The sequence below is a fragment of the Corvus moneduloides genome, chromosome 7 (genome assembly GCF_009650955.1).
Source record: "Corvus moneduloides isolate bCorMon1 chromosome 7, bCorMon1.pri, whole genome shotgun sequence".
Classification (NCBI taxonomy): Eukaryota; Metazoa; Chordata; class Aves; order Passeriformes; family Corvidae; genus Corvus; species Corvus moneduloides.
In genome coordinates, this window is record NC_045482.1 from 36980981 (window position 1) to 37007579 (window position 26599).

The 26599-nt window shown below is 40.7% G+C and overlaps 1 long non-coding RNA gene across 1 annotated transcript; it reads right to left on the reverse strand.

Annotated features, from left to right (window-relative positions):
* Window positions 1-974: 974 nt before the first annotated feature.
* LOC116446905 lies at window positions 975-26599 on the reverse strand. Its single transcript, XR_004241431.1, has 5 exons — window positions 26526-26599; window positions 21186-21238; window positions 18724-18830; window positions 5439-6796; window positions 975-2533 (listed from the first exon to the last, which is right to left on the reverse strand). It is a non-coding gene; the product is annotated as an uncharacterized LOC116446905 (long non-coding RNA).

A 26599-nucleotide genomic window follows, 5' to 3' on the forward strand; every position in this document is an offset into this window, starting at 1 on the left:
CAGCCCTATAAACCACTGGTAAATGACTTGCTTTTCATAAGGAGATTCATGTCAGAAGGCAAGGGACACCTGCAATAATTATTTCTTTTTTAAACCCCTTTGGATCTCCCGTTACCCCCAGTTAGAGCGACCGCTGTCTGCATCACACATGAAGGCTGACCTTGGTTGAAGGTTTTCCTTGGCTTCCTTGACTTTGCTTTAAGGTTTTCCACACAACTTTTACCAATTCATTTTGGAGTGTACGAAATGGGAAAAAGTCAGGCATTTCAAGGTCTGTGATGGAGAACATATTTTTTGCATGACTTTGGATAATAAAACTCTTCCCAGTTACATGGAAGCAGAGAATCTCTGCCCTCTTCCTTGCTTTAGCTATAAACCCAAGTCTTTGATTTGAAACCATTTGCTTTGAAAATCTTTTTGTACATTTTATTATAAATTAGAAAAACAAAGTGTGCACATGCAAAGTTGTATCTTTATATTGCATGTATAAAACAAAACACTTTGGGAGAATTTCTTTGCCATTTCATGTAGAATTTTTTTCAAATTATCCACCAGAGTTCAGCTCATTAAATAATACCACATACATGGAAATATAGGGGATAGATTAGAAGAAATATATATATTCTCTATTACATTTTACATGTTTTGTTATTTGTATAAAACATTGCTGGCTGGCACAACTATTAAAGTATCGAGGATTTTTTCCTCTGATGTAGACATGAGTGTCTGTATGTACAGACAGACACTGAAAAAATTATACCACATTTTAATGTGTGCAACTCTAATAAATGTAGAGGGAACAGGACTCGGAGGGAGGGATCACATTTTTCATTATCACGTTTGCATCAAGCCCCATCCAATGGGACACAAACATCCAGGCATTATCACAAAAACACATCATTTAATAATATAAAAAAGTGTATTTCAAAATGGCAAAGAACGCAAATCAATACAAAAGGATAACGAAGCAGGCGTGGAAGAGACATGCAATACATCAATTTATTGGGAGTGACGAAATATCTCATTACACACTAAATCACTCACAAGAATTCTGCAGGAATAAACTTATTTGGGATGCAGTAGTCAAAGCTACTTGATCTCTCTGATGCAGTAAAAAGCTTAAAGTGCCTAAAATCTGTGTATCCAGGTATTTATTGTGTGCTCCAATTGGTAGAGAACTGCTTCAAACCCATTAAATGCTTTATCCTTATAGATACAGGTATTAATAATATAATTTGTTTTGTATCAATGCACCATAAATTAGGATCATGCTTTTATGTTCGTTACTGGGTAAAGAAAGGATTAGGGGAAAAAAAATGACCCCACAGAGCACCCACTTTTTGCAAAACTGAGGCATTTTTGCAAATTTTTACCCTTATTTCTTTCACCAGGCTAAGCAGGGTCAGTGTGTCTCTCTCCTAGACTGCACCCACCTGTCTGAGGGATTCTCTCTGTGCCTTTTACATCTGATCCACAGCTGCAGCCCCAAATGTGTGACAGGTGACGGATGCTGCTGTGTTTTGGGAGGACCGTAATGGATATTGGTACTGAAGCAACTGATCTGGACAGACAAGGTGGTGATGGGATTAATTCAAATGCAATTCAGGCCCAGTTTAATCAAATGCTGCATGGCTGCTTTAAACCAAGCATTTGATCTGGGTTTAGAACTGTCATCAACCCAGGGAGACCCTCTTTTAGTCTGGGTTGGCTTCCCCTGAGCTGCTCCCCAACCAGGCATCCTCCAGCTCCAGAGATTTCTCTTCTCCCCCCTGCCACAACACAGGCTGCTCCAGGGAAGTTTCACACAAATCACAGCACACTGACAAACTGAGCAATCCTGTATGGAATCATGGAATCACAGAACCATTAGGGTTGGGAAAACCCTCTAAGACCATCAAGTCCAACAGTTAACACAGCACAGCCAAACCCACCACTACCCCTTGTCCCTAAGCTCCACCTCTCCACATTTTTTGACATTCAAATCTCCACTTACTCCATTTCCAACTGTATATGTGCTGCTGGTGGTGCAAAAATCATTTCAAAACAAACAAACAAACAAACAAAAATCCACCCCCACAAAGCAAACGGCAAACTAAAAGCTCAGTCCAACTTGACCCAGTACAGAAAACATCTTTGCTGAGGAAAAAAAACCTGGGGATTTGTGCAGCATCCAAAAAAGGTAGTGAGAGGCTAAGGGGAGGGCATGAGGCAGCAGGAGCATTCACTTACTTTAAAAGAGAATTTATTAGCCCAGTCTTGCCCCTGCGGCCTTTGAGAGAGTCAATAATGAGCTTGTCTCCTTGTGCCTCACCCGGCTCTTCCACCTAGGAAAGGCAGGCGGACACCTCCACTGCTGCTCCATAATCTGCATCCCCATGGGAGGGACACTCACCCCACAGGATGACACCAAGGCCAGAGCAGAATTTCTGCATTTTCTGCTAATATTCATTCTCAGTATTCTTGTCAGAGTTTCTTCATTCCATCTCGTACTGGGTATTTGAAGTAACAGAACAATGGAAGCTGAGTAATTACACTGAAAGAACAGAGTAAGACAAATTTTGTTGTTTGGATTTTTGTTTTGCTGAATTTTAAATAATCTGTTTTGTCCTAACCTGCTGAATTAGTGTTTGCCTTTATGCCAGTATGTTCTTGTAGATCTGGAACTCTTGCATAATTTCACATCTTTCTACACCGAGCCTGCCCAAAACCAAGATCACTTCTAACTTAAAGTGCTCCTAAAAATTTGAAGTGCTCTATTAATTTTAAATTGCTCTACATCATGTCTGCTTAGAATCCCAACTGCTTTCTCACGCAAAAAATATTAAACTATAAAACACACATCTGCAACATAACAGCTACCCAGCTTTTTTTTTTTTATTATTTTAAAGATCAGCTTTCTCTCTTTTTGCTTTATCTTTGAAAGAAAAAAACGCTCTCGGAGAAAAATAATAGAACGACTCATCACATGTTTTATTGCGAGCCTCCGTCTATTGAAAACCTTTTAGGTTTGTCACAGGACTAAATATATTTTATGTCTACCAATTGGTAGCACATAGTCCAGCCCATTAACCCGCTGACCTCAATAAATTATGATTTCCTGGCAGGAGCAGTATCCCTGGAAGATTGACACATCCCCAAACGTGCTCCGAGGGTTAACGATACTCCCCAGGATTTTTACAAGACGGCTCCTGATCCGAGACTTCTGTCTCAGACAGCTCTTTCGAAAATGTTCTCAAAGCCTTTGGTGTTTTTAGAACCCTGACTTTATCCTCAGCAAGGGGAAGAAATGGCATCGTTTCCAGCTGAGCCCATCACGTTATCTGTGGAACAACAAAGCCCTGGTGCTCCACCGGCACAGCTTCCCCGCAGGGCACCTTCGCCAGCCAAGCCTTGGCCCCCGCTGCGAGGTCACAGAGATGTCCCTCTGCTTCCCTTTGCTCACATCAGTTTTCCATGGAGCAATCCTCTCACCTGACCCTTGGGGGTCTGTGCAATCCAGTCCTGGCTCTCTCCCACCACCTCTGTCTTCTCTTTGATGTTTATAAATGGATGTTGTTAAAAGGAACTTGTTGAGTGAAAGACAAAGGAACTCTATTTACTGGGAAGTTAAGGCTGACTCAGTATAAAACTGTACTTAACTCAGGGTAGTGGCAGGCATTGGTGGCCAGGCTAATTTTTAGGACAAATTTTTAAGCTGAAGGCCTCTCATTTCCTGTACTTGCACAGCAACTCCAGCACTAACAAGTGGATTCACTGTCAAAGTCATTTTCTTTGTGCCACTGTATCTGAAGTAGCTTATATTAATCTATCAAAAGGTCACTGCTCCTTTAGTGAGTGACCATAAATATACACAAATACAAAAACCATGCTCTGAGCATGCCACAGATCAAGCTCCTCCAGATCCATATAGATTTGCTACTTTGCCATGAAGATGTAAAACCAGCTGAGTGATGGGATGAAGCAATAACCCTTCCCAGCCATGGTGCTTTATCTTGGGAGTAGCCTGGGACGTGCTGGTTATTTACACACAGTCCATCACAAGAAGCTGCTCCTGGGATATTTTCCAAGATTCCAAGGTTCACACAAACTTTCTTGACTTTAAATTCAATTCAACTGAATTGAATTAAATTTAAATTCACACAAACTGTCTTGACTGGATCTCTATGTGCACTCTTCTCTTCAGAGCATCTCTGCTACTGGAGCAGCTGTTCTCATGCTGGGGACATGAATTTTTGTTGGGAGGGGCAGCTCATCTGTCACCTGAGATTAGAAGGTACATTCCCAGCTAACCAAGGAGCCACCTGCCTGCCTTGACCAAATTCCAGTTTCTTTTCTGGAATAATCCCAACTGCATCCACATGAACCTCTGCAGGAGAGCAGGATCAGTTAGTGACACAAACAAGGCTCCTACCTGGAATGGAATGTAATATCTCATAAAAAGGAGAGGGACTGGAAGAGCTTTAAGGTCCCTTCCAGCCCAAATCATTCTGGGATTCTGTGATGATTCTATGAAATAGGAATTAGACCAGAAACACTGCAACAAATCAACAGCAACAAAACTGGAGGGTAATCTCAGCTCTCCCTCTGGGAATTACATTTGCCCTGACTGAGGAGGAGTCCCACAGCCATCCCTGCTGCCCACAATGGTGGAGCTCCCTCCTGCAGCCCTGAACTGCCTTTCTGCAGGACAATGACTGCTCCTGCCTGGAAGTGTGACTGAAGCATCCTGTGTAACTTTTAGCTGTAACTTACAACCATGTTGAATATTTCTTCTTCCTTACCTCTCAAGGGAGTTATGGGGAAGTTATATTTTGGGAATATTATGGGAAAGCAGTGGGACATACCCGTGAATCCACCTTAGCTGTAAAACCTCCATCACTACTGGAGTTTTTCCACTCTGAAGCTCTGTATCAGGAAACACTGGACTCACATTTCCCCTTTACCTGACTGCAAGATATTTAAAATAAAGCAGCTACAGCTGCCATAAAAACCCATCCATCTCTATCCCATCCCCTGGGTCAGCCTTCTGCCACTTGAATCTTCTCAGAGTCCAAGTTTCCTGGAGAAGCCTTTGGTTCAATAAAATATTTGCTGGATGCAAAACCTGTGGTTATATTGGGTTTTGTTAAGCAGTTTCCTAATAAAGGGCAATGCATGTTGAGCCTTCATAGTAACTCAGATGTGACACAAATAATACAGCAGATAATTACAGTGCCCTTTCGCTCACCTCAAATTTAAACAAAGGTTAAGCTGCCCTTTAGAAAAGTAAATATTTTCTCTAGTCAAATAAGTGTAGACACCTTTAGAAACAAGGATATATTGCCAAACTAAACTGAATGGAAAATGGTTACAATAGAATAATTTCAAAATATAAAGGATGCAGAGCTGCTCAGCAGAAGCAGCAGCCAGACATCCTGGCATCATGGACAGCCCCTTACCTTACAAAATTCCCAGGCTGGTCTCCATATGTTTTCCAAAAACTGTTGCTTGAAATTTCTGTCTGGTCACAGCAGATAGGAGAGAGAAATATTAAAAATAAGAAAGTGCATAATCTCCTCATCCCCTTAAGTCTAGTAAACAATTTATATCAAATTTCATACAACAGAACGAATCCACGGACCTTTAAGTAATTAAGAAACAGACACTGAAGCTTAAAAAATAAACTTTAGGGGAAATCTCCCATAGTGGCCAGGAAATGGCTCGTAGGTTTTATTTAGCTCTCCTAGTCCAAGGTTTAGCTGTGAGGGAGATAAGAGCCAGGTGTGTTTTGCACATCTAATTTGTTTAGTCTGAAGCTCTTTCAAACAGCACTTTTCAACTCCGAGTCTGCACCCGACTTCTAAAATCTTGGTCTGGGATGAATTGGTGTCAGATATAGTCAGGGGCCCTAAATCAGAAGGATCACCTTTGGGGGAAGGAAATTGTCAATTATTTCTGGTGTGCCTGGTTTTGGGGGCTGGAGGGTGGTCAGGCATCCTTCTGTCAGCTGCGTTAAGATGGAATCATAGACCCATTAAGGTTGGAAAAAACCTCCAGGACCATCAAGTCCAACCTTTGTCTGGTCATCATCACTTGCACTAAACCAAAAATCCCCCCTCTACTCGTGTTTTGGACATTTTCAGAGATGGTGACCCCAGCAGATGCTCCAGATGACCACCAAAAAGTCAGCGTTGTCCAATAAATCCTCTCATACCAAAGGCAAAACCACCCTGAAGGTCCCTTCCAAGGATTTAGGCCCAAATCACCTCTCTGCTGAACTGCCCAGTGAGAAGCTGATAAATGCCCAAACATGTCTGATTTTCTACTTTGAGATGAGCAAGCCATGAGTCGCCTCTGGATGGGGGAGGCAGCTGAGTGTGTGTGGGAAGCTGAGAGGAGATTCATCCTCCAGGGATGCATGGGATGAGGCTCCACGGCTGCAGATCAGCAGCCACGCTTCACATTAGCAGAGCTAGGTAGAGGCTCTGTAAAGCTGACAGAGATTTTAAAAACTTTGGTTCTTAATATTTTGACCTTCAACCACCTCTGGCAATAAAGGAATTGCAAGATGTTTGAAAGAATCATTTTATCCCTGAAAAAAAAGGGTTAATTTGTGACAGTAACATTCACAATGCTGCAGGAGAGGGCGAACCAGAAGAAAACATGTAAAATATCCATCATGATCACTTCAGTGTTGACTAGCCTGACTTCCAGGCTCTGCCTGAGTCTCCCAATCCTATTGGGTGTAAGTCACATCCAACTTCAACCGTACGTGCATTTTAACGAGCATTAATCGTGCCCTTCTCTGTTTGATCCACTATAAAAAAATAGTCAATGAATTTACACCCTGTTACTTATTCATGAACAAGTTGTGCCCCTGAATTTTAACATGTTATGCCTTAAACCATCAGCTGTATATCTGCTTTATGTGATGCTCCTACATAAGCTGGCAGTCCATCAATTTCGTGTCCATACATTTCTTTGAAAGCTATATTATAATTAGAATTTAGGTTAATACTATTCTGTAACCATAAAACAGACGTAAAATAATTATAACTCATTTAGTGAAATTAGAAAAAGAGCAATTATTAGACTCCCATTGTGAGGCTTTGCTGTGAGGGACAGACAATCTATCTGCAAGATGTACTTTAAGAACACCATTTTGAAAGAAATAAAGTAGATAAATTACTGTTTTGTTTGGGTTTCAGAAAACTTAGGCCCATAAATACAAGTTCAACTGTTACAGCGGGAAACCCCGTGTCTGTCCCCTCAGGGCCCCTCTCCCAGGGCTCCATGGCAGGGGGAGGAGACCCCAACATCTCACCCGTTTTATTTTAATAAAAAGAAGTGAAAACAACTGGATAAACATAACAAGAACAGTTTTAAAATAATACAAGCCACCCTCCTGAGCCTTTAAATGTCCAAACAGATTCTGTGGAACATCTTAGGGCTCACAGAAAGGAGACAGGACTCTCCGGCCATGCTTTGTGGGAAAACTGAGGCAGGAGAGGGTTTAATTTCTTCCCTCCCCCTTTTCATCCCCCCCTCGGCATCGGAGAGGAGTTGTAGGGAAAGGGAATTGTATAGGGAAGCCATGGGGTGAAAAACGGATTAGGAATAAACTGGGGATGGGGTAAACTTAGGAAAGAGTTCATATTGGGTATAGGGTAAAAAGGGAAAGTATGCTGGGGGTAGGTAAGTTGCTGGGATGAATATTGTTTATAATTTTGTGCATAACGGCTGCCTTTGACAGGAATGCCTCCAGGCCCAGTAACATTCGCTGCTTGTAAACCCTTCTTTCCTTGCACTATATCAAACTGTACAACTTCTCCATCTCCTACACTTCGCAGGTAATTTTTAGGGTTATTCCTTTTAATAGGAATACCGGTATGAATAAATCTTCCCCTGTATCATCTCGCGTTATAAATCCATAGTTGTTTTTTACATTGTACCATTTCGCAGTTCCTGTGACTTTTGTTGCTGTAACTTCTCCTATCACATGCTTGCGTGTTCGTCTTGGCTGCTGGTCCCACGTGGCTGCTGGTCCCACGTGGTGGCTGCCGGTCCCACGTGGTGGCTGCCGGTCCCACGTGGCCGCCGCCTCGCGGACTCCAACGTCTCAGCCGGGCCCTCGCGTTGCGGCTGCTCCGCGCCCTGCGAGCGGCGCTGCTCCGGCGTCTGTCTGGGCTCTGCTCTGTTTAATCGCTGCTGCTGTGGGCAAAGCTGCCCCTGCTCCTTGAGGGGAGCGCTCGCTGCAGGCCCAGCAGGAAAAGAGCCCAGGAAAAGCTGCGCCCTTTGCAGGAGAAGCGCTGGGAGCAGAGGGGAGAGCGGGAAAAGGGAGCGAGAGCAGCTGGGCGGATTTGCATCACAAATACTACCTGCGGCAGATCCCTCCGCGGGCAGGACCACATCACAAATAGTCCCTCCTGGCAGATCACTCCGCGTGCGCATGTGCATCACCGGGCCGCATCACCGCTGATCCCTCCGCGCGCAGGACCGCATCACAAATAGTCCCTCGGGCGGATCACTCCGTGGCCGGCTGCATCACTGCTGATTCCTCCGCGGGCAGGACCACATCACAAATAGTCCCTCCGGTGGATCACTCCGCGGCCGGCTGCATCACTGCTGATTCCTCCGCGGGCAGGACCGCATCACAAATAGTCCCTCCTGGCGGATCACTCCGCGTGCGCATGCGCATCTCCACGTGCGCGTGCGTATCACCGCGGCGCATCACCGCTGAGTCCTCCGCAGGCAGGGCCGCATCACAAATAGTCCCTCCTGGCAGATCACTCCGCGTGTGCATGCGCATCACCGCTGAGTCCTCCGCGGACAGGGCCGCATCACAAATAGTCCCTCCGACAGATCACTCCACGGGCAGGACCGCGGCACCGCGGGTGCCTGCGGCGGATCCCTCTGTTATAAATGGTATTGTGATGTTGGCTTTTCGCATGTTACATCATTGTTATGAATGTGAGGTAAAGAAATACAGCCCAATTAAATTTAATAAAGAAATAGATTTTATTCCGCGGCCGAAAGATCGGTCACACAGAAAGCCACGATGGAGAAAAGCAGCCCCAGCCCGGGGTCGGAGCTGGGTGAACACGCGTAGGTCTGACCTCTATCGCATCGACCTCCCAAGTCAACAAACATAAAGGATATGTGCAAGGGAAGTGAAAGTCCTACTGCAAGAAGAGAGATTATTTAGACGAAGCTTTCCTGACAACGCCTCTCAGGATGTTGGGAAGTTTGACTTGTTAAGATTTGCAAGGCATTAAAATACTGAAAGGATGTGGACAAAGGCCTATAAACTTCCAACTAAACATGAGGATGTGCATGGCTGGAGCAGGAGGGAGCGGGATCAACGATGCTGACGTGAGCCTCAGCACACCGGGAGTGCAGCATTTCACAGAACCCCAGAATGGTCTGGGTTGGAAAAGAACTTAAAGCCCATCTCCTTCCTGCCATGGGCAGGGACACCTTCCTCCAGACCAGGCTTCTCCAAGCCCCATCCAACCTGGCCTTGGACAGTGCCAGGGATTTCTGACAACTTTAATTAGTTTTTTATATATCAGAATCTCTCAGTCTCCAAGCTCCTGCTATGCTGGGATATCCATTTATATGGGAAGAAATCACTTTTTGCTGGGAACACCCCTCCCAGGCTGAAACAGAGCTTAGGGCTCTACTGCGCCAACAATTTGCCCGCTTTCACCTTCTCTGATAGAAGATTAAGACAGCAACATTTCTGATGAATCAGCAACCAAAATGATGCCTTTTCCTGACAGACTCTTGTCCAGCTACTGCTCACACAGAGGAAAAATCCTGAATATTGTTCTTTCCAAGCCTTGAAGGACAGAACCTTCTTCGGACAAGAGGGATTTTTCCCCTCACCTCCAAATGCAGGACTTTTGCATGCCTGAACTGTGACTTAGATCTTTGGTCCTATGGATTTTTCTTTTTAAGCTGAAAGTCTGTTGTGAAGCTATGATATATCAGAGTATCCCATTGCCATTTCATGAAGATATGGGGGGTGGAGTGTTCAACTCATAAGCAAAAGCACCTGCGCTGAGATAGGCAGATGCTGACGCAGCTGTAATTTCATGAGAAGTTTGGACAGGGAGAGATGGACCAGATGAGGACTTTGGCTCCAAATGGGAAAGGAGAAAACCTCAGCTCCTAGAGATGCTCCCAGAGATAGTCCTAACGATGAAGATGAGGAAGACCCTTTGCTCCCAGGGAAGGAGAAGGGCCTCTGTTTTTGTTTCTGAACGGCTCAACCTTAAAATTGTACCCCAAAAAACTTCAAGAGTGGACCCTCGAAAGCAGTTGCGGGGAAGCCAGTTGCTATCTGTGTGTGACCTTGAAGAGCTGCAAGTCGGGGGAAGGGACTCATATGCGAGCAGAGATTCCTCTTCCTAAATGGACTGAACAATATTTGGAAGTGGGCGGCTGTCTCGTTGTGATAATGTTTTCATAGCACGAGCACGAAGAGACTTCTCTTTCTAAATGGACTGAACAAGGTTATTATGGAAGTGGTAAACAGACTGAACATCTTAAGGGTTGTCTTTTTACACTGTCAGTGGGAGAAGGGAGGAAGGTGGGGGGAGGAGGAGAGCTCTGAAGGTGGTATAATTTTTTTTTCCCTTCTTTTAGGTCTGTTAATAAACTTCTTTATATTCTTTCAAGTTTGGTGCCTGCTTTGCGTTTCTCCTAATTCTTATCTCACAGAAGATAAACAGTAATGAGTATTTTGGACCAAACCACTACAGTGCCCCATCTCTGGAACTGTCCAAGGCCAGGTTGGACAGGTTTTGGAACAGCAGCGGCAGGGGAGGGAACTGGATGATCTTTAATTTCCCTCCCAACCAAATAATTCCAGGATTCTGTTACTGATCAACCTATGCCATTTGTAAGGAAGTTTGACTCTGTCCACCTCGAAAGAACTCTATAAAAGCCAAATGTTCCCTCAAGAATTCCCACGAGAGGAAAAGAAGGATCTGAAAAGAAATCCTGCTCATGGTACTCAGAGCCCAACCCAAAAACCAGAGTGAGACCCAATCACAGGGAAATCCATGGGTTCATGAAAACGTGTAAAACACATTGTGGTAGCAGAGCTAAACACAACAGAGCACAGAAAGGCTCCTGCTACCTTCTAACAGTAAAAACCATCATGGATTAAACACCAAACAGCTTTAAGGTGCCTGTTATTTATTCAAAGCAACTCTACACTGATATTTCTCTTTCGTTTTGGGGTCAACGCATTTATGATTCATATTTTCAGTCTTATCTCTACAGTCGAGAGAGACAGAAGGAAGCCTCTACTATCAGGCCGATTTCAAAAGCTGGAGGTAAAAACATCAAATGTCACACAATATGGCAAAAATATATCCAACTCTATGAAATTCTTTTTTTCTTTAACATAATTTCTCTGGAATGCTTTTGAGCTTTCAAAGAATCCTATCAATTCCTCCCTGCTTAATTTATAGCAACGTTAGAAATCAATCAGAATTAAAATGGAGCTATTTTTTATAATATTAAAAAAAAAAGGGGGGAAGCACATACAAAACACTTTTTTTTTCACGCATGCGTTATTCCATGATTTCTGTGTCCAAGTAAAACCTTGTTTATTGGTTTGTGTTGTAACATAATTTCTCGTTAAATGAACCCTTGGAAACAGAAGTGTGGTGAGAGAAATTCGACACTCCCAACATTTGTAAAAGTGGAGAGGGTTGTGCTGGGCTTCCTGCTTAAATAGTGGGAATGTGCTGCTGGAACTGCTGGAATGGGGGAACAACCCCGCTTCATCACTAATTTTACTTTCCAAGTGACTGGAAAATTCTCCAAAGCTTCCTGTTAAACAACACAAAAGACAAGTTCAGAGACCTGGTACCTCTGACAGTTGTGAAAGACAGGAAAAAAAATGAATGACATTCTCCAGAGGATATTTTTCTGTCACTTAAGCAGTTTACATATTTCTCTATTTTTACCGTATTTTTCTTCTTCTGATCACCAGGGATCGTATGTGAGTTTAGGGTCATTAGGGCTCTGTCTAGTGCCAGACAGATTCTGCTACAGTCAGATTTTTATGATGACAGCATGAAATTTTTGGAATGCACTGGTGAGTTGTGGGACTATTGTTAGACTGTCATTAAAAAGAAAAAAAATAAACATAGCTTCGCTTTCTTGTACTACAAGCAAGTCTTTGGCTTTAAATTTTGCAAAATACAGATGATTTCTTAGAAGAGATGAAAAAAGTAGCGAGTAAGTTTAATAATTTGTATTCAAAAATATATTGAACCGATTATTCCATCCAGAGTGAGAGAATATAAATTTTTTTCAGGGTTAAGAGAACAATATTTGGGAAAACACAAAATAAACAAACAAACAAAAAAAGCCAATGAAGAATTTAACATTGTTATTTAATTATTTCTTTCCTTCTGTCTCCTTCCCCTTTCTTTTCAGTGTTTCAATCTGTTCTCCCCCATCCTTGGGGAACACTGCTTGAACCTGCGTTTGTGAGTTATAAGCTCTCTGTACTGTACATAGCAGTTGTTAAGGATCAACTGATTAACCATTTTATAGAAGATTTAGAGGACTCATTCCAATTTTTACAGCTCCATGTGGTTTTTAAATATTGTAATGTTTTCAACCAATATGTTTTCTGTCTCCCAGCTGTAAAACAATACCTATTGGCTTGGGGGGACGGAATTTATTTTTATACAATTTTGGTATAATACAATTTTTTGCGCACTGCTAACAGCATCTTCTGGGAAAGAATAAAAAAAGCCTCAAGATGAAATATTGTTCTCCTCATTCCTTGCTCATTCACTTGGGCTACTCAAATATTATGGCCCAAACATTTGTTATCACCCGGAACAAATTAGGAAGGGATACATGATGGGATTCATGAATTCACCCGTTTTGTTGGCTTAGCAAACCCTTTAAATTCTTTCATATATTTAATATCCTGTGCATTTCTTAATTTAGAAACAAGGGGCTCACATAAAACATGTCAAGCTCAAAAGATTTGCCTGTGTGAGCGCTTAAGACAGTTTTGTTGGATATGTGGGTTTGTATCAAGACTCTATGGACAAGGCATGGTTGAAATTCGTGCCCCTCTGCAGCTTTTAGTAACAGTATTTTCTTTTGGGGTTTTCTCTTTACTCAAAAAATTGCAAAACAAAAGGCGAGAATTGACCTAAACAAAATGGTGAGTAAATTTAACACCAAAGTATTGCCTCAGGGTGATGCACTGGGCACCTTAACCTTTGTTTTCTAATGGCCCTAAAAGAAAAGTCCTTCCTTCAGGAAGTTCAGGTGTGTTTTCCCGTGCATCTGAATTTCTAAGGGTTAGCTTTGAGTCACAAATTTTAGATCTTTACTTCTTCTGTTGATGTCAGGGCAAATATTAAAGCCTTTATCCCATCATAGTCCTACCATGGCTTCAGCTGAACAAAGAATTTACAGAATTGCCTGTTTATCACCACCACCATCACTGATAATGCTGTAATATTGGGATCATATTATCACAATATAGCAGCTAATACAATAACAACATAATGATTGTAATTATAATTTCAGCTAATGTTATTTAGTGTAATATAACAATGCTCTAACAAGTATAATAACAAAAATAATACTTAAGGTCCTGAGCAGGAACCCAAACACGACACTCTGTGGGCTAATGTACAATGTACACTTAACTGTTGATCTCACAATAAAATCTAAATACTATCAAGGAGCACCAATTTACCTCACAGGAGCTAACCAGGCAGGACAAATTTAAATTGGTTTATCCTGCACTCTTTGTGAGTTAAGCTAAATTCATATTTGCCACAGAGCAGGGATGTGGGCACACACTGCAGAGCCATCAGTGCCCAGGTAATGCACACTGGAGCTCTAAATTAGGAGGGTATTTCTACATGGCCTGATAGACCCTTCTCAATTAACACTGGAGCATCCTCATTTCACTAAAAACACAAATAAAATTAAGACATGGTCAGAAACACGATCACTAATTAAGACATGGTCAAACAATCGCTCGGATCTGGGGTTCTGTGAGATCTCATCCCTCTGACTGGATATTGCTTGGAGTTCTGAGCTATCAGCTGAATTCACCTCTTCCTCTGCTCCTGAGAAGAGAATCCCTAAGGAACGTTCCAAAACTGGGACATTCAGTGAACATGCAGGAGAGCCACATTCAGATCCAAACCAGAACCATGGCAGGTCTTCTGCAGTTTTTAGTGTCATTCCCTTTGCCTTACATGCTCCATCTGGCACCCAGAAACTCATCCAGATGAAAACTTTAAAGCTGGTATTAAGCAATAATTTAACTCCTGACTAAAAGCCTTTGCACAAATAATCTCCAATAAAACCCACAAAGTTCTCCCTAGGAAAAGAATGGGAATTTTACGGTTATTGTATTTGTAAGGGAAGAGCTTGGATCTGAAATGTGCTGGCACTTGCACTTCCCTGCCTCTCATCTAGAGATTTTTCTTTCTCCTCTATGTTAAATAATGACATTTTCTTCCTAATATCATATTTCTCCAAGGGGAGCTGGGAGGTTTCCTGCAGGTACCAATCCAGAGGGCACCACAGAGGAAAGAAAGAATATTAAATCACACAGAGCTGCAACTAAAAAGGGCAAGAGCATCTAAATATGATAGTTTATTAATAACTGTGAATCTTATAGGATCTGTGTAAACCCTTTCATGCCAGCATCTCTTCATTCTTCCTATGATACTCTGCAACCTCATATTCCCACAGAACTTCTCCCAGCACTCACCATGTTAAATTTCCCTTTACAGAAACACAGATTGCACAATCAATGCATTCTTGATTTTTTTAGTTGAAACTGTAATGATATTTTTCAGAGAAAAGCACCAAAATCTGCTTTCCTGTGACAATTTTTTTCTTACGGTATTTTCTTTTTGCAGAAAATTTCTTTTGCATGTAATATCCCGAAGGGTTTATGGCACACCAGTTGTGACAGATGTGCTGTTCCTAACATAGTTCCACTGATAGGAATTCCACAATATTTTAATTATTTGACTGCTGCAGGTTTAAAAAAGTTAACACAGGACTCTTGACTGAAAGAACGTGAAAACTTCAACTCCCATTTTAGGCACAGTTTTCCTTGACTTTATCTGGAAGTCCTGGACCAGTCCATATCCTGCCTTACCTTTTAGCTGTTTCACATGGATCCCATCCCTTTTTATTGGACTCTTGATGCCCACTGATGTTTTATGCATAATGATGCTCAAGTTTAATTGAGCTGTGAGCTTCAGTTTAATTATGAGCCTTCATGATACCTTCAGCACTTTTTCTTCTCTGATTACTGTAACTGGTTCCCTCCAACCCCTTTAAAATCCTTAATCTATTAAACCACTTGTAGACAAGTCATTTTTAGGAGAAAGCCTAATTACTCTACTGCAATTATCTTAATGCATCCTCGGTATTTAGGGGAAAAAAATAATAACCTGAGTGAAATGCACTTTGTGGACTATTCCAAACATTCCCATTTAATGATCTGAGTCACACTGCATCTCTCTTGTGCTTAAAATGAATTTATGTGGAGAAAGTGACACTCCAAGTCCTCGTCTCTTTGGTTAAATTTCTGATCATTAAATTTCCCACAGATTTTAGAGATGTGACCCTCAGACTCAGTGGACAATTCTCTTCTTCCAGTGCATGAAATTCTCATTCTTTCAGTTTTAGAGCCAAAGAAAAAAGAGGTAAAAATTAAAAAAAAAAAAAAATTTACATGTGCCTTAAATGTATTTTCAAAAACCCAACCATGAACTATTCAATAGGTCAGCTTTGCCAAAAATCTGAGGGGTTTTACGGAAATTAAAATTATCTGTTTGAAAAAGATAACATTTGTACTCATATTTACAGCTTTTATAGAACCAGATTTTCTCAAAATAATGAGGTTTGATCCAGCCAGTTCTCTCAAGTATAAATTCTTTCTATGCTTTCTATATTTATAATTTTATATATCACATGCACAGCCCCTTTCTACTTATTTATAATTAGTACTCACATAAAATATGTTTCCTCACAGTTTTGAGCAGGATCCTGGGTGGTTTTTGCGTATCATTCACCATGAAATGCTAATTTGTGAGAAGTGTTTATACTTTTTAAGGCAATATTTAGTCAATTTTGAATACTTTATAAAAAAATTAACATTTCACAATAAACTTCTTACCAAAAAAAAAAAAAATAAAGAGAAGAGAGAAAGAAAGGAAAAGAAAGGAAAAGAAAGGAAAAGAAAGGAAAAGAAAGGAAAAGAAAGGAAAAGAAAGGAAAAGAAAGGAAAGGAAAAGAAAAGAAAAGAAAAGAAAAGAAAAGAAAAGAAAAGAAAAGAAAAGAAAAGAAAAGAAAAGAAAAGAAAAGAAAAGAAAAGAAAAGAAAAGAAAAGAAAAGAAAAGAAAAGAAAAGAAGAAAAGTAAAAGAAATAGAAAGCACTATCACCTGAGTCCTTTTGGATCCAAGTCCTATGGACTGTTCCTGACTCTGAGATTCCTGCTTAGCTGAAATATTTTAAAATTCTCCCTGAGAGTTTGAAAATTAGTCTAAAAAGTAGCCAACACATAATATTCAAAAACCCAAAGAAGAGATGTGTGACCTTTGAATTTTTTGGCAATTATAACTCCTTTTAAAATTTTTGTACATTTTATAGCTATGAATTAAACTGTATCTTGACTACAAATATAAATATATTAACTATATAACTAGGAATTGAAACCTAAAATAAAAAAAAATTCACACTAAGAAAACAAAACACAGCCTAAAAAACGTGTGTGAGAGAGGAGAGAGCTGTACATTGTTTCTGTTCAGTCAGAGCTGAGAACCAAATAATATCTAAGCTCTCTATATTTCAATGCCTTTATACTGTTTGTGTTAATAATGCTCTGTGATTTACATTGGCATATGCATTGTGAGTGTGGAAAAATACAAATAAATTCATTTTAGAAATTAGGAGGGCAGGGTTCAGCATTAATGCTGACTTGTCTCTCTCCAGCTCCAATTTCCTCACTTCTCCTTGTACAATCACAGCCTTAATGTCACACAAGTTGCATGCCTGGAATAGGACTTTATTTAGGATATTCCTTCCCTCTTCAGGATTCGCCACTTGTTCCCTAATTTACAGACTTGTTTTCTGCAACAGGGATCTTGATGGGTTTTTTTCCTCATTTCTTCACTTGATGACCATATAATTATCTGCCTGTTTGGTTAAATTCCTGAATGTGGGATCAAATAAATTTCTTGCATATGAATGAGCATATCAAGTACAAGGAACATATCAATTCCAAATCAGTGATTTGTCTTCTTGCATTACAGGCTACTTTCTCCAAAGGCATCACTTTACATTATGCACTTCACCAAGTGCAAGACTGAGCTTGCAGTTCTGGGGGTTGCTGAAATGTCCTGCTCTCCCTCCCCAAACACAGGATCTGCTGAAACAATCCTTATGGAAGACAACTGTGGTTGCCTAAGGAAACGCAGAATACGGAAGTTTACAGCTCATCAGCAAGTCCTGATTATGGTTTGTACTTTATTGTAAAAAAGGGCTGAGAGATTTCCTTCTCTCTTTCTGCTTCTGTTTACTTTTTAATTTTCCCCCTTTTTTCTTTTTTTTCATTTTTCTCAATTTTCTTTTCCTGTTAAGCTTTCTGCAACTTCAACATTGTCACTCACACTACTGGCCAAATGTCTCCAGAGACTATTCACATGTTCATAAGAAACATACTTTAAATCTATAAAACTTTTCTTGACCGGCCATCCCATTTTATATCAGGAGGAGAGAGAGAGAGAAACTCCCATTTACAGAATAAAATGCTCCCCGTTTTTCTCTCTTCCTTCAAAGCAGGCTTTCCATAACACATTTATAGTGCTGGTGTTGTAACATAATTTTTTGGGCAGGAGTTTCCTTGCAGGTCCATAACACAGACCACTAAATCTTGTGGTGGGGCGACGCCGAGCGAGCCCAGAGCGAACAATGCCGGGCTGACAATTCTCAAAAGCAGGAGCACTTTTCTGCCAAAAAACCGCTCGCAGCTGCCTCCTCATTTCCTGGGGAAGTCAAGGTGTTCCCCTGGACCTACTTTCCAGCGCTGTGATTATGCAAGCGTTGTGGTGCTGCTCTGTAATATATGCAGATCAATTCTGCCTCGTTAGCATCACCCCGGCCTCATTCCTGCAGTCTGGTGCCAGCCTCATCTGCGAGGGTCGGCAGCGCTGGGCGGCTGGATGTGCCAGCAGCCACAGCTGCTCTCGCTCTGCTCGTCCCCCTCCAGCAGGGCAGTCCTTCTCCAGGGCTGGTGCTGCTCTCTGGGTGCCCACGCCCGTGCCTTCCCAATGCCAGCCCCACGGGGACAGCGGGACATCGGCCGCTGGCTTTCCCGCTACGCGCTCCTCGCTCCTTCCCAAGCGTTTGCCTCACTGGCATCTCGCTACTCCTGATTAATAAGCTTCCCCCCCACCTGAATTTCCACCTTTACCACTCTGCCCATACTCCAAAATCCACCCTGGAGCTGCCAATGGAATCTGCACTCTGCAGCCATCCTGGTTTTTGGAACTTCGAGCGCCAGCTCAGACACACAAAGAGCTGCAGTCTGAATATTGCAACTTCCAGCACTCAAAAAAACCGGAATATTCAGGCACTGAGATGATATCAGAGCTCCAATTAAACACTTTTATGCTGCCAAAACCTTCTCTTGCCTTTTTGTCTGGTCCAGGTCTTACCTTGCTGTACAGGCTGTTCACATCCATCATTATTCCATCTCCAGAAGAATCAGGCAGGAAAATGTGTCCTCTTCTGTCCCTCTATTTACCACTGTGAGGTCACAAACCTGGGAAAGGTTTGAAAAAGGTGTTTCTGAAATTTTTTGAAGATTTGTTCTAGAGGGAAGTGACTTACTAAACTAAATCCTTCTTAGTTATCTCCTGCAAAGGTTAAACTGTGCCTCAACCAGAAGAAAAATGGAAAGTTCAGTCACTATTAGAGAAATGGTATAAATTGCTGCAAACATTGGTAAATAGAAATACACTCAAATCCAGAGCAGAAACACAACACAATTCTCTCATAATTAATCCCAGGAATAATTCATATGCATCCCCTTCACTTCAGGACTTTAAATCACATTTAACATAATTTTTCTAAGAGGTTATGCTTCAGTTCAGCAGAAGATGGTGCATGATATAGAAATAGCTGAGACCTACACACTTGATGCTACAGAAAATCAGCCTGGAGTTTTGCAACAGTTAATTGTGCTATTACAGATATCGTATCCTCTGCACAGGAAAATATCTTACTCTTCAAAGCTGTATTAAACTTCTCACCACCAGTGTGAGGGATGGTTGGTACACCTGGAATATGATATTCTTATATCTCCAGTAATATTTTGCCAAAAAACATGGGGTTTGACTCAGAACATTAATCTGAATGAGTGATTTCACCTATCGGTAGTTCATAATTTTGGTGGAATGTGAGGCATTTATCTAAAACCTGTAGGGGTAAAAAAGATCAGTAACTGGTTCATTGTAGGTTTAGCTGGCTGGAAATAGAACCAACATTTACCAGAAATTGTTTCCCTACTGGACAGAGCCTGAATCTGGTGACACTGGGTCAAACCATCACTGAGCAGAACAGAATTCAACCTGTGAATATTTCAGCTGAACTTGACCATTATATTTCCTTCCCAGCTGCAAGTGTTTTGCACACCCACAAATTTGGGCATGATTGCAACCACATTTCTCTACCTCCAGCTACAGAGTACCCTCGATGTAATTCATCCTCGCTGAGTCCCAGTGTAGCTCCTCCATGGATGTTTCACATGGCTTGTGTGAAGCACAGATTTTTAAATTTGAAAGGTGCAAATTTTGTATCAGATCAAAAAACAATTAAAAAAATACTTCTCTGCTTCTTTATCAAAACTGTGAAAACTGGTAATTAGGCAAAACCCAAACCATTTGAATATTTTAGGGTCAGTAGTGACTATTACCACACCCTTTCTAACACAAAAAAACCCAAAAAAAGTGTAGCCAAAAGCATTTTATTCAAGACTATATTTTCCTGAGCAATACACACTTCATAATTTCCCAGGAAAATATTTACTTAAAAACTCACAGGGAAAATATATTTCATGGGGAAAAGGCTGCTGAATTTAAGTAGCATGGCAAAATACCATGTTTGGACTGGCATTCTACAGTTATTTTTTCATAACTTTTAATAATGTGTTTCACTTCTGGTTTATTCAATAAACAGCTCAATCACTTGATACTGAAATCACTCTCAAAATTTATTTCCTTCTATCAGCCATATGAACCAGTTTGTTATTTATAGGATGAATGTTACTATTGTAGGGTTTTCCGTGGATGTTGACTGCCCACTACTGACTGATTGCCTGACTTTGGGAAAAACAAGATTATTGTGACTTATTTTAAGAGTGTTTACCAAGAAATTAATTGGCTTTATAGAGAAAAAGGGAGACAACAAATCTAAATTAGTGGATTTCACTTGAGAACTCATTTCAGCCTGTTTGATGGGGTTTGAGGGGAGTTGGTTTGCTTTGGTGTTTTCTAGGAGGGGTCAGAAGTATTTAAAAAAGACTAAATTTAATTATTTCTTTCTGCCCATGTCTATGAGTGCCCTCTGACAAAGGATCCCTGGAGATCAATGTCTGACCTGCAGCCCAGGATCTTTCAACACTCCCAAATTCCCTCGGTCCAAGCCAATGACAGACACTCCTCCTGCTGCCTCACTGCCCAGGAGATGCTGGTCAGGATCTCCTCGGTGTAAATCTTCTGCCTCAGCAGGAAAAATTCCCTTTCAGAGATCCTTCACTGAAGGATGCACTCAGCTGCTATCAGGAGTTTTCCCTGGAATAGCTCACATCATGTAACAGCTCCAAACCCTCATTTCAGCTCCAAACCCTCATTTCATCTCCAGGAGCCAGAGGCAAAAGAAAGGCAGAAGTTTGGTTTGGTTTTTTTTCCAGGGAAAATCAGGACATGTCTCTGACATTGAGATATTTGCCTGACATTCCAGAGAAGTCCATAAACTGTCATGTTTCCACTTGGAGTAAGAGCTCTGTCTTTGCATAACTCCTCTTGGATTGGAGGGGTTATTTCAGATCCCTCATTTTATTTTTAGGACCTGTAAAGTTACATATGTCATAAGCTATAATCACTCTGAGTGTACTTACAGTAAATTCATGCCAAAGGATGGATACAATAAGGGAAACTGATCCCACAGAACCTGGGGAAAGAAGAAAGAAATTACAAGAAAATTAAACAACAACGCTGTAAGAGAGAGAAAAATAAATTACAAAAGCCTTGTAGAATTGTATTATCTTTCCTTCTGGAAATATCTCTGCTTGTGTCTAATCTTCTTCATAATAGTTTTGTATTGGTAGATCTCAATCATTTGTTAACACCCTGGTGCAATCAAATCCTTTTTTCCCCTCTGTTGTTCTGTGCTGAGAAATTCCAGTGCCTAGGAAATTTCTTCCGCTAGCAGCTAAATTTCAACAGTGCTAAATTTAATCTCCTATAAACTGGTTCAGCATGGTCTACTTATTCCTGTATATCTCAAATCTGAACTGGTGATGTTTTCAAATTTTGTGTGTAAAAAAAATATCGATTTTTTTGGTTTCGGAAAGATCATTCATAAAAATATTGCATAGAAGAAGCTTTAAGTGTGATCTTTGATAATCTCCTCTAATTTTCTTCCAGCCTGTCTGTCCTCCTTTTATTGCACTCCAATTTATATTTGCTACAGCTGCTCCTAGAGCTATACCGTAATTCTCCCAATTTTTCTACTAATTTCTAAATGGTACAACCTCAAATTATTCAAGTTGTAAATATTAGATTTGACCTTAGAAGTTTCAGTTCCTGGAAAACACAACTGTTAGACCACAAAGTCCAGATTATAGGTTTTATATACAGTAAATAAACGAAATAGATATAAGCAAATGTACGAATTCTTGCCCAATTAACATCTGAGCTAATGCAATCAGAGTTTTTTGAAGAGGTTACTCAATTCCCAGAGGAAAAGATTGAAATTTCTTTGAGCCAAGCTCCAAAAGGTACAGAACCACAGAGAATTTTGTATTAGAAACACTTCATGTGTCAACTGTACAACTCTTTTGCAGTCTGAGTGATGGAGTTTTTATTCAGGAAATGTAAAAACACTCCTGATCTCCAAAGCTGAGCCACATCTTATTCGCACCCACAGATAGACACTGTTGGAACATGTCATTAAAACTTTTTAAAATCACTACAGCTCATCACTGGACTCTTTACCACCAGTTTACTCTGGAGTTCTAAAAACAGACATAAATCTATCATATAAAAGGATTTTTTTTATTATTATTATTATTTTAATTCTGTTCTACAGCTCACTATTATAGAAGCAGACTGCTACTAATGACGTTGCAACTGCAGAGGGAGAATTCCAGATAAAGATCTGGAATATTTCCCTTTTCACTGAGAAAAGGATGAAGCCTCTTTCCCTCAGTGCCATTGCAGTTGCAGGTGTTTACAACACACTGACTCATAAAATAAACTTCTGGTATTAGAGAGCAGGTGATTTTGTACAAAATGAAAAAATTGACATTTTCTGCTCTGGAAAAAGACAGTTTCTGACACTGATGGAAATCTTCCAATCTTTTCTCATGCAAGCAGGCAAAGCATCCTGGAGAAAAAAAATTATTCCCATTTGGGCAAGTTTGTCTTGTTAGTTCCAACTGCAGAGAGAAGCACGATGCCTAATCTTTGGCTGTGCACGAGCATCATAAACTGCCTGAGGGACTGGCAGGAAGGGACAGAAAAAACAACAGCTACAGCCATTTTCACATCAGAACACAGCTGGAAGGAGAGATAATAATGATACCCTCCTTATGCATAACATTCCTGTGTTTGGAGCACTTGGGAAAGATTTTATTCTTCTCTGGAGAGTGACTGCCCACAAATCAAGCTGCAAATTATGCTGAGGAGGGGTTGTCTGCTCTTCCAAATTGGACATCTCCCTCTTGCAGGTGAACAATGTGGATAAAGAAAAAGGAAACACAGAACAAGAGGAAATCAAGATTTGGGTCCTGACGCTGAGGGCACTGAATGTGAGGGACGTAAAGGGACCTTTCCTCTACTGTTGTGTTATTAATGATTTCTCTCTAATGACCGAGCAGTGAATTGGCTGAATCCTACTCTGGAAACACACCCTCATTGCTCTGACACAGGACACACCCAGTATCCCAAACCCAACAGACCAGTCTTTGTCTGTCTGCCTTGCAGGACATCAAAAGTCTTCATCAATAACATAAAGCTGTTCCATTCCTTATTAAAATTCAATTTTGATTAAAATCACACCCAGTCTGTCAATGCTAGCAGTTAGTTTTTCAAATTGAAACCAAGAAATTTCAAGGTAAAACTATAAAAATATTGTAGTTATCACTCGGGCAGCTCCTGTGGACCTCAGCAGAAAGTGCTGAATCCACACCCAGAGCGCTTCACTTCGGGAAACACTTTGGGATTGTGGAGCCAGGAAAGCCGGAAATGATATTTATCCCAGATGAATCCACTCCAGAGGCCCACCAAGCCCAGGAGCTCCACTCCCACCATATTGCACCATGTTTCCACAGCCCAGAGTAGAAAAAAGGGAGTTCAGACCCACTCAGGGGTGGTGTTACTTCTGGAAACACACGTTTACCCAAAATTTCTCGCAGGTGAAGTGACCTCATTGAACGGCACTGACAGGAAATACTGAGGCCCTCATAAAATTGCACTTCCTGGGCAGGATGGAAACTCCCTTAGTCACTAATTACACACCTTGGATAACTGGTCCCATTTCAAGTCTCCCAGCGGATATTCTTGTGGTACTTTTATTTTTTTTCCAACAACTACACCATTCTTCATTAATCGTGTGGATGCATTTGGCACCAACACCAAGATGACTTTGTCGGCCCAAATAGAAACCATTTATGCCCATACACAGAACCCCCTGGACTTCCTCAGTTCATTATTTAATTGTTGGTTGTGTTTCCTGTCATGCAACTGTTGTTGGTTTTCAGAGCAAAGCTGGGTGCTGCACTTTGCATTGCGTAAACACGAGCCTATCTGCTGGTTCAAAATGCTGGAGATTTATTTTTAAAATAAATTAATTAATTAAAAACCCCACCAAGTTTAACTTCATTTTTTTTAATAAAACCCAGTTTCTTCTGATCTTCATATGATAATAAACTTTCCTAATATTTTCCATTGAAGATTAATACACTTCTCTAGAAAGTTATATCTAATTTATGTGACTTTAAGGGTCATGCTTTAATAACAATGATGAAACACGATTATTACTTCCTAATGCTGAAATTACAGTTTTTACATTGTAAATTTTTCCTGCTATGCGCCCTGTGGCACTAACATTTTTATCACTCCATGTGTTTCTAGTTTTAAAACCTTTACCCCTGCTGTTTGAAAAATATTTCTCATTTTCATCCCCTATGGAGTACAGAAATCCCTAAAGGCAAACCATTAGTGATCTTTCTGCCTTTTCCCAAACACTTATTATGATCACCAGTGTTGCTTCCACTGCCTCATTGGCTTTTGGTAAAGTATGCAAATGAGATGTTCAAAATACACACTTTTTGCAACTGTGCAAGTTCATACTGATTTATAAAATGGGAAGGCTATTAAAGTGACTGAAAATGTCAGCAAGATTTATGCATGGATGACAAATTGTATTGGAAATGCCCATTTTTAACGTGCTGGCCTGGGTTCCTTCTCTTTTTTAAAAAGTATTGGATGTGATACACTTGCTTTAAGGCCATTTGCCCCTCCCATCTCCCCATTTGTTTTAAATAGACTCTGACAGTGGCTTTTTGACCAGGAAAATAAACAAAACTCTTCACATTGATTGGTTTGATCATGGAAAGCAGAAACTGTTTCTCTTCTTGTTGTCTTTATCCGGGAAACAATTTAAGAAAATGCTTTCACCTTTCCTTTGGGATGAAACACTCATGGCCCAGACAGCTCCTTCCAGGAAAAAATACCATATCCAAACACCATAACGGCCATTAAAAAAATCAACATGTGCCATCTACAAATAGAACAGCTGCTAAATTTGCCAAACATGGATAAGGCAGACATGGAATTATAAGAAAACCAGCAAAGAACCCCTATGCTATAATTTCATGATAAAAAAATGTGTTATAAATCAATGAAAACACTACAGCACATTTCACAATAGCAAGGAAATGATGGAGGAATTTCTGAGGGTTCATTTCAATTTCGGCACCGAAAGCAACAGGAACCTTGTCACTGATGCTAAAGAGAAAAGGTTTAGGCCCATAATCACACATCATATTATCAAATATGTACAGTCAGAAATGGAGTAAAGAAAGAAAATCAGCAAACTATTGAGTGTCTAGAAACACTCATACATAATCTCAGAGGTATAATGAGAAATACTGCTCTGATACCAACATATTTATAACTTCTGACAACATGAACAGTATTATGTGAGGGTTTAAACACTTTAAAGCATAGCATGAGCTAACAACACCAACATTAAGGGAGAGAAGCTGTGCTTTTGTGATTATTTTCTTCTGTTCCTGTGCACTTGGTTTGGTGCAAGTCCCACTCCTGTGAAAGCTTAAACCAGGGCTTGGGTTTATTCAGCAATACCAGTGCACAGGTTTTGAGCTGCCCAACCTCGTGCTCCAGGTATTTAAGAGCCTCCTGACAACAGCCACCAGAGTTTCAGCAGCATTTAGGGGCACATAAATGCAAATAGAGCTCTTAATGACCTGTTCCTCACTTGCTTTTGTTTTTAAATCTCTTCAGGAGTGAACATACCCCGAGAGTTCTGTGCTGTGATCATTTGGGTACCCACAGCAACTACAGATGCAGTCTCCCTCTTCCCAAACTCAAAATGCTTCAAAAGTTACTATACAATCCTTTGTATCGAAAAATTCAATACTGAGAACTTAATTCTACTTTTTATATTCAGAGCAGTCAGTACCAGTACCATTATTGCTCTGATTTTCCTAATTAGTTCATTAAGTTGCATAATAATTGGTTTACTGCCACCCACTTTTTATGATGCTGGAACTGTGAAAATAAAATTGATTTAGGGCCTTATTCTGATCTATTATGCTTATTCACTCCCATATCCTGGTGCTTGCTGCAGGTTTTTTTCCCCTTCATCTCTCAAAGTCTGCATATTTTTCCCTGGTTTCACTTAAAATGCAGCCCATATTCCAGTTTTATATAGGTGGGTTTCAGATGTGCATTTGACAAGTATAAACAAATAACCAAAGCATTGCCAATGGAAAACATCTGTCTCTCACCTTAGGAGGTCAAGATAAAACTCAGTGTGTGACATGCAAAGTATGAATTTGAATTTATTTCCATTGTGCTAATGACATATATCAGTGCCTTGACAGAAGTAGCTGGCATGTTATATTAATGGGGCTCTGTCCTAAAAGTGACACTGGAATATCCAGACAAAGCATGAAATGGATGAGAAGAGAGCAAGTCTTTGTTGTTACCTTGAGTAGTGGTGCAGTGTGTGAAAGCCAGTCCTCCTACTACATAACTAAGTAGTTGTAAAAATGTCCATTCA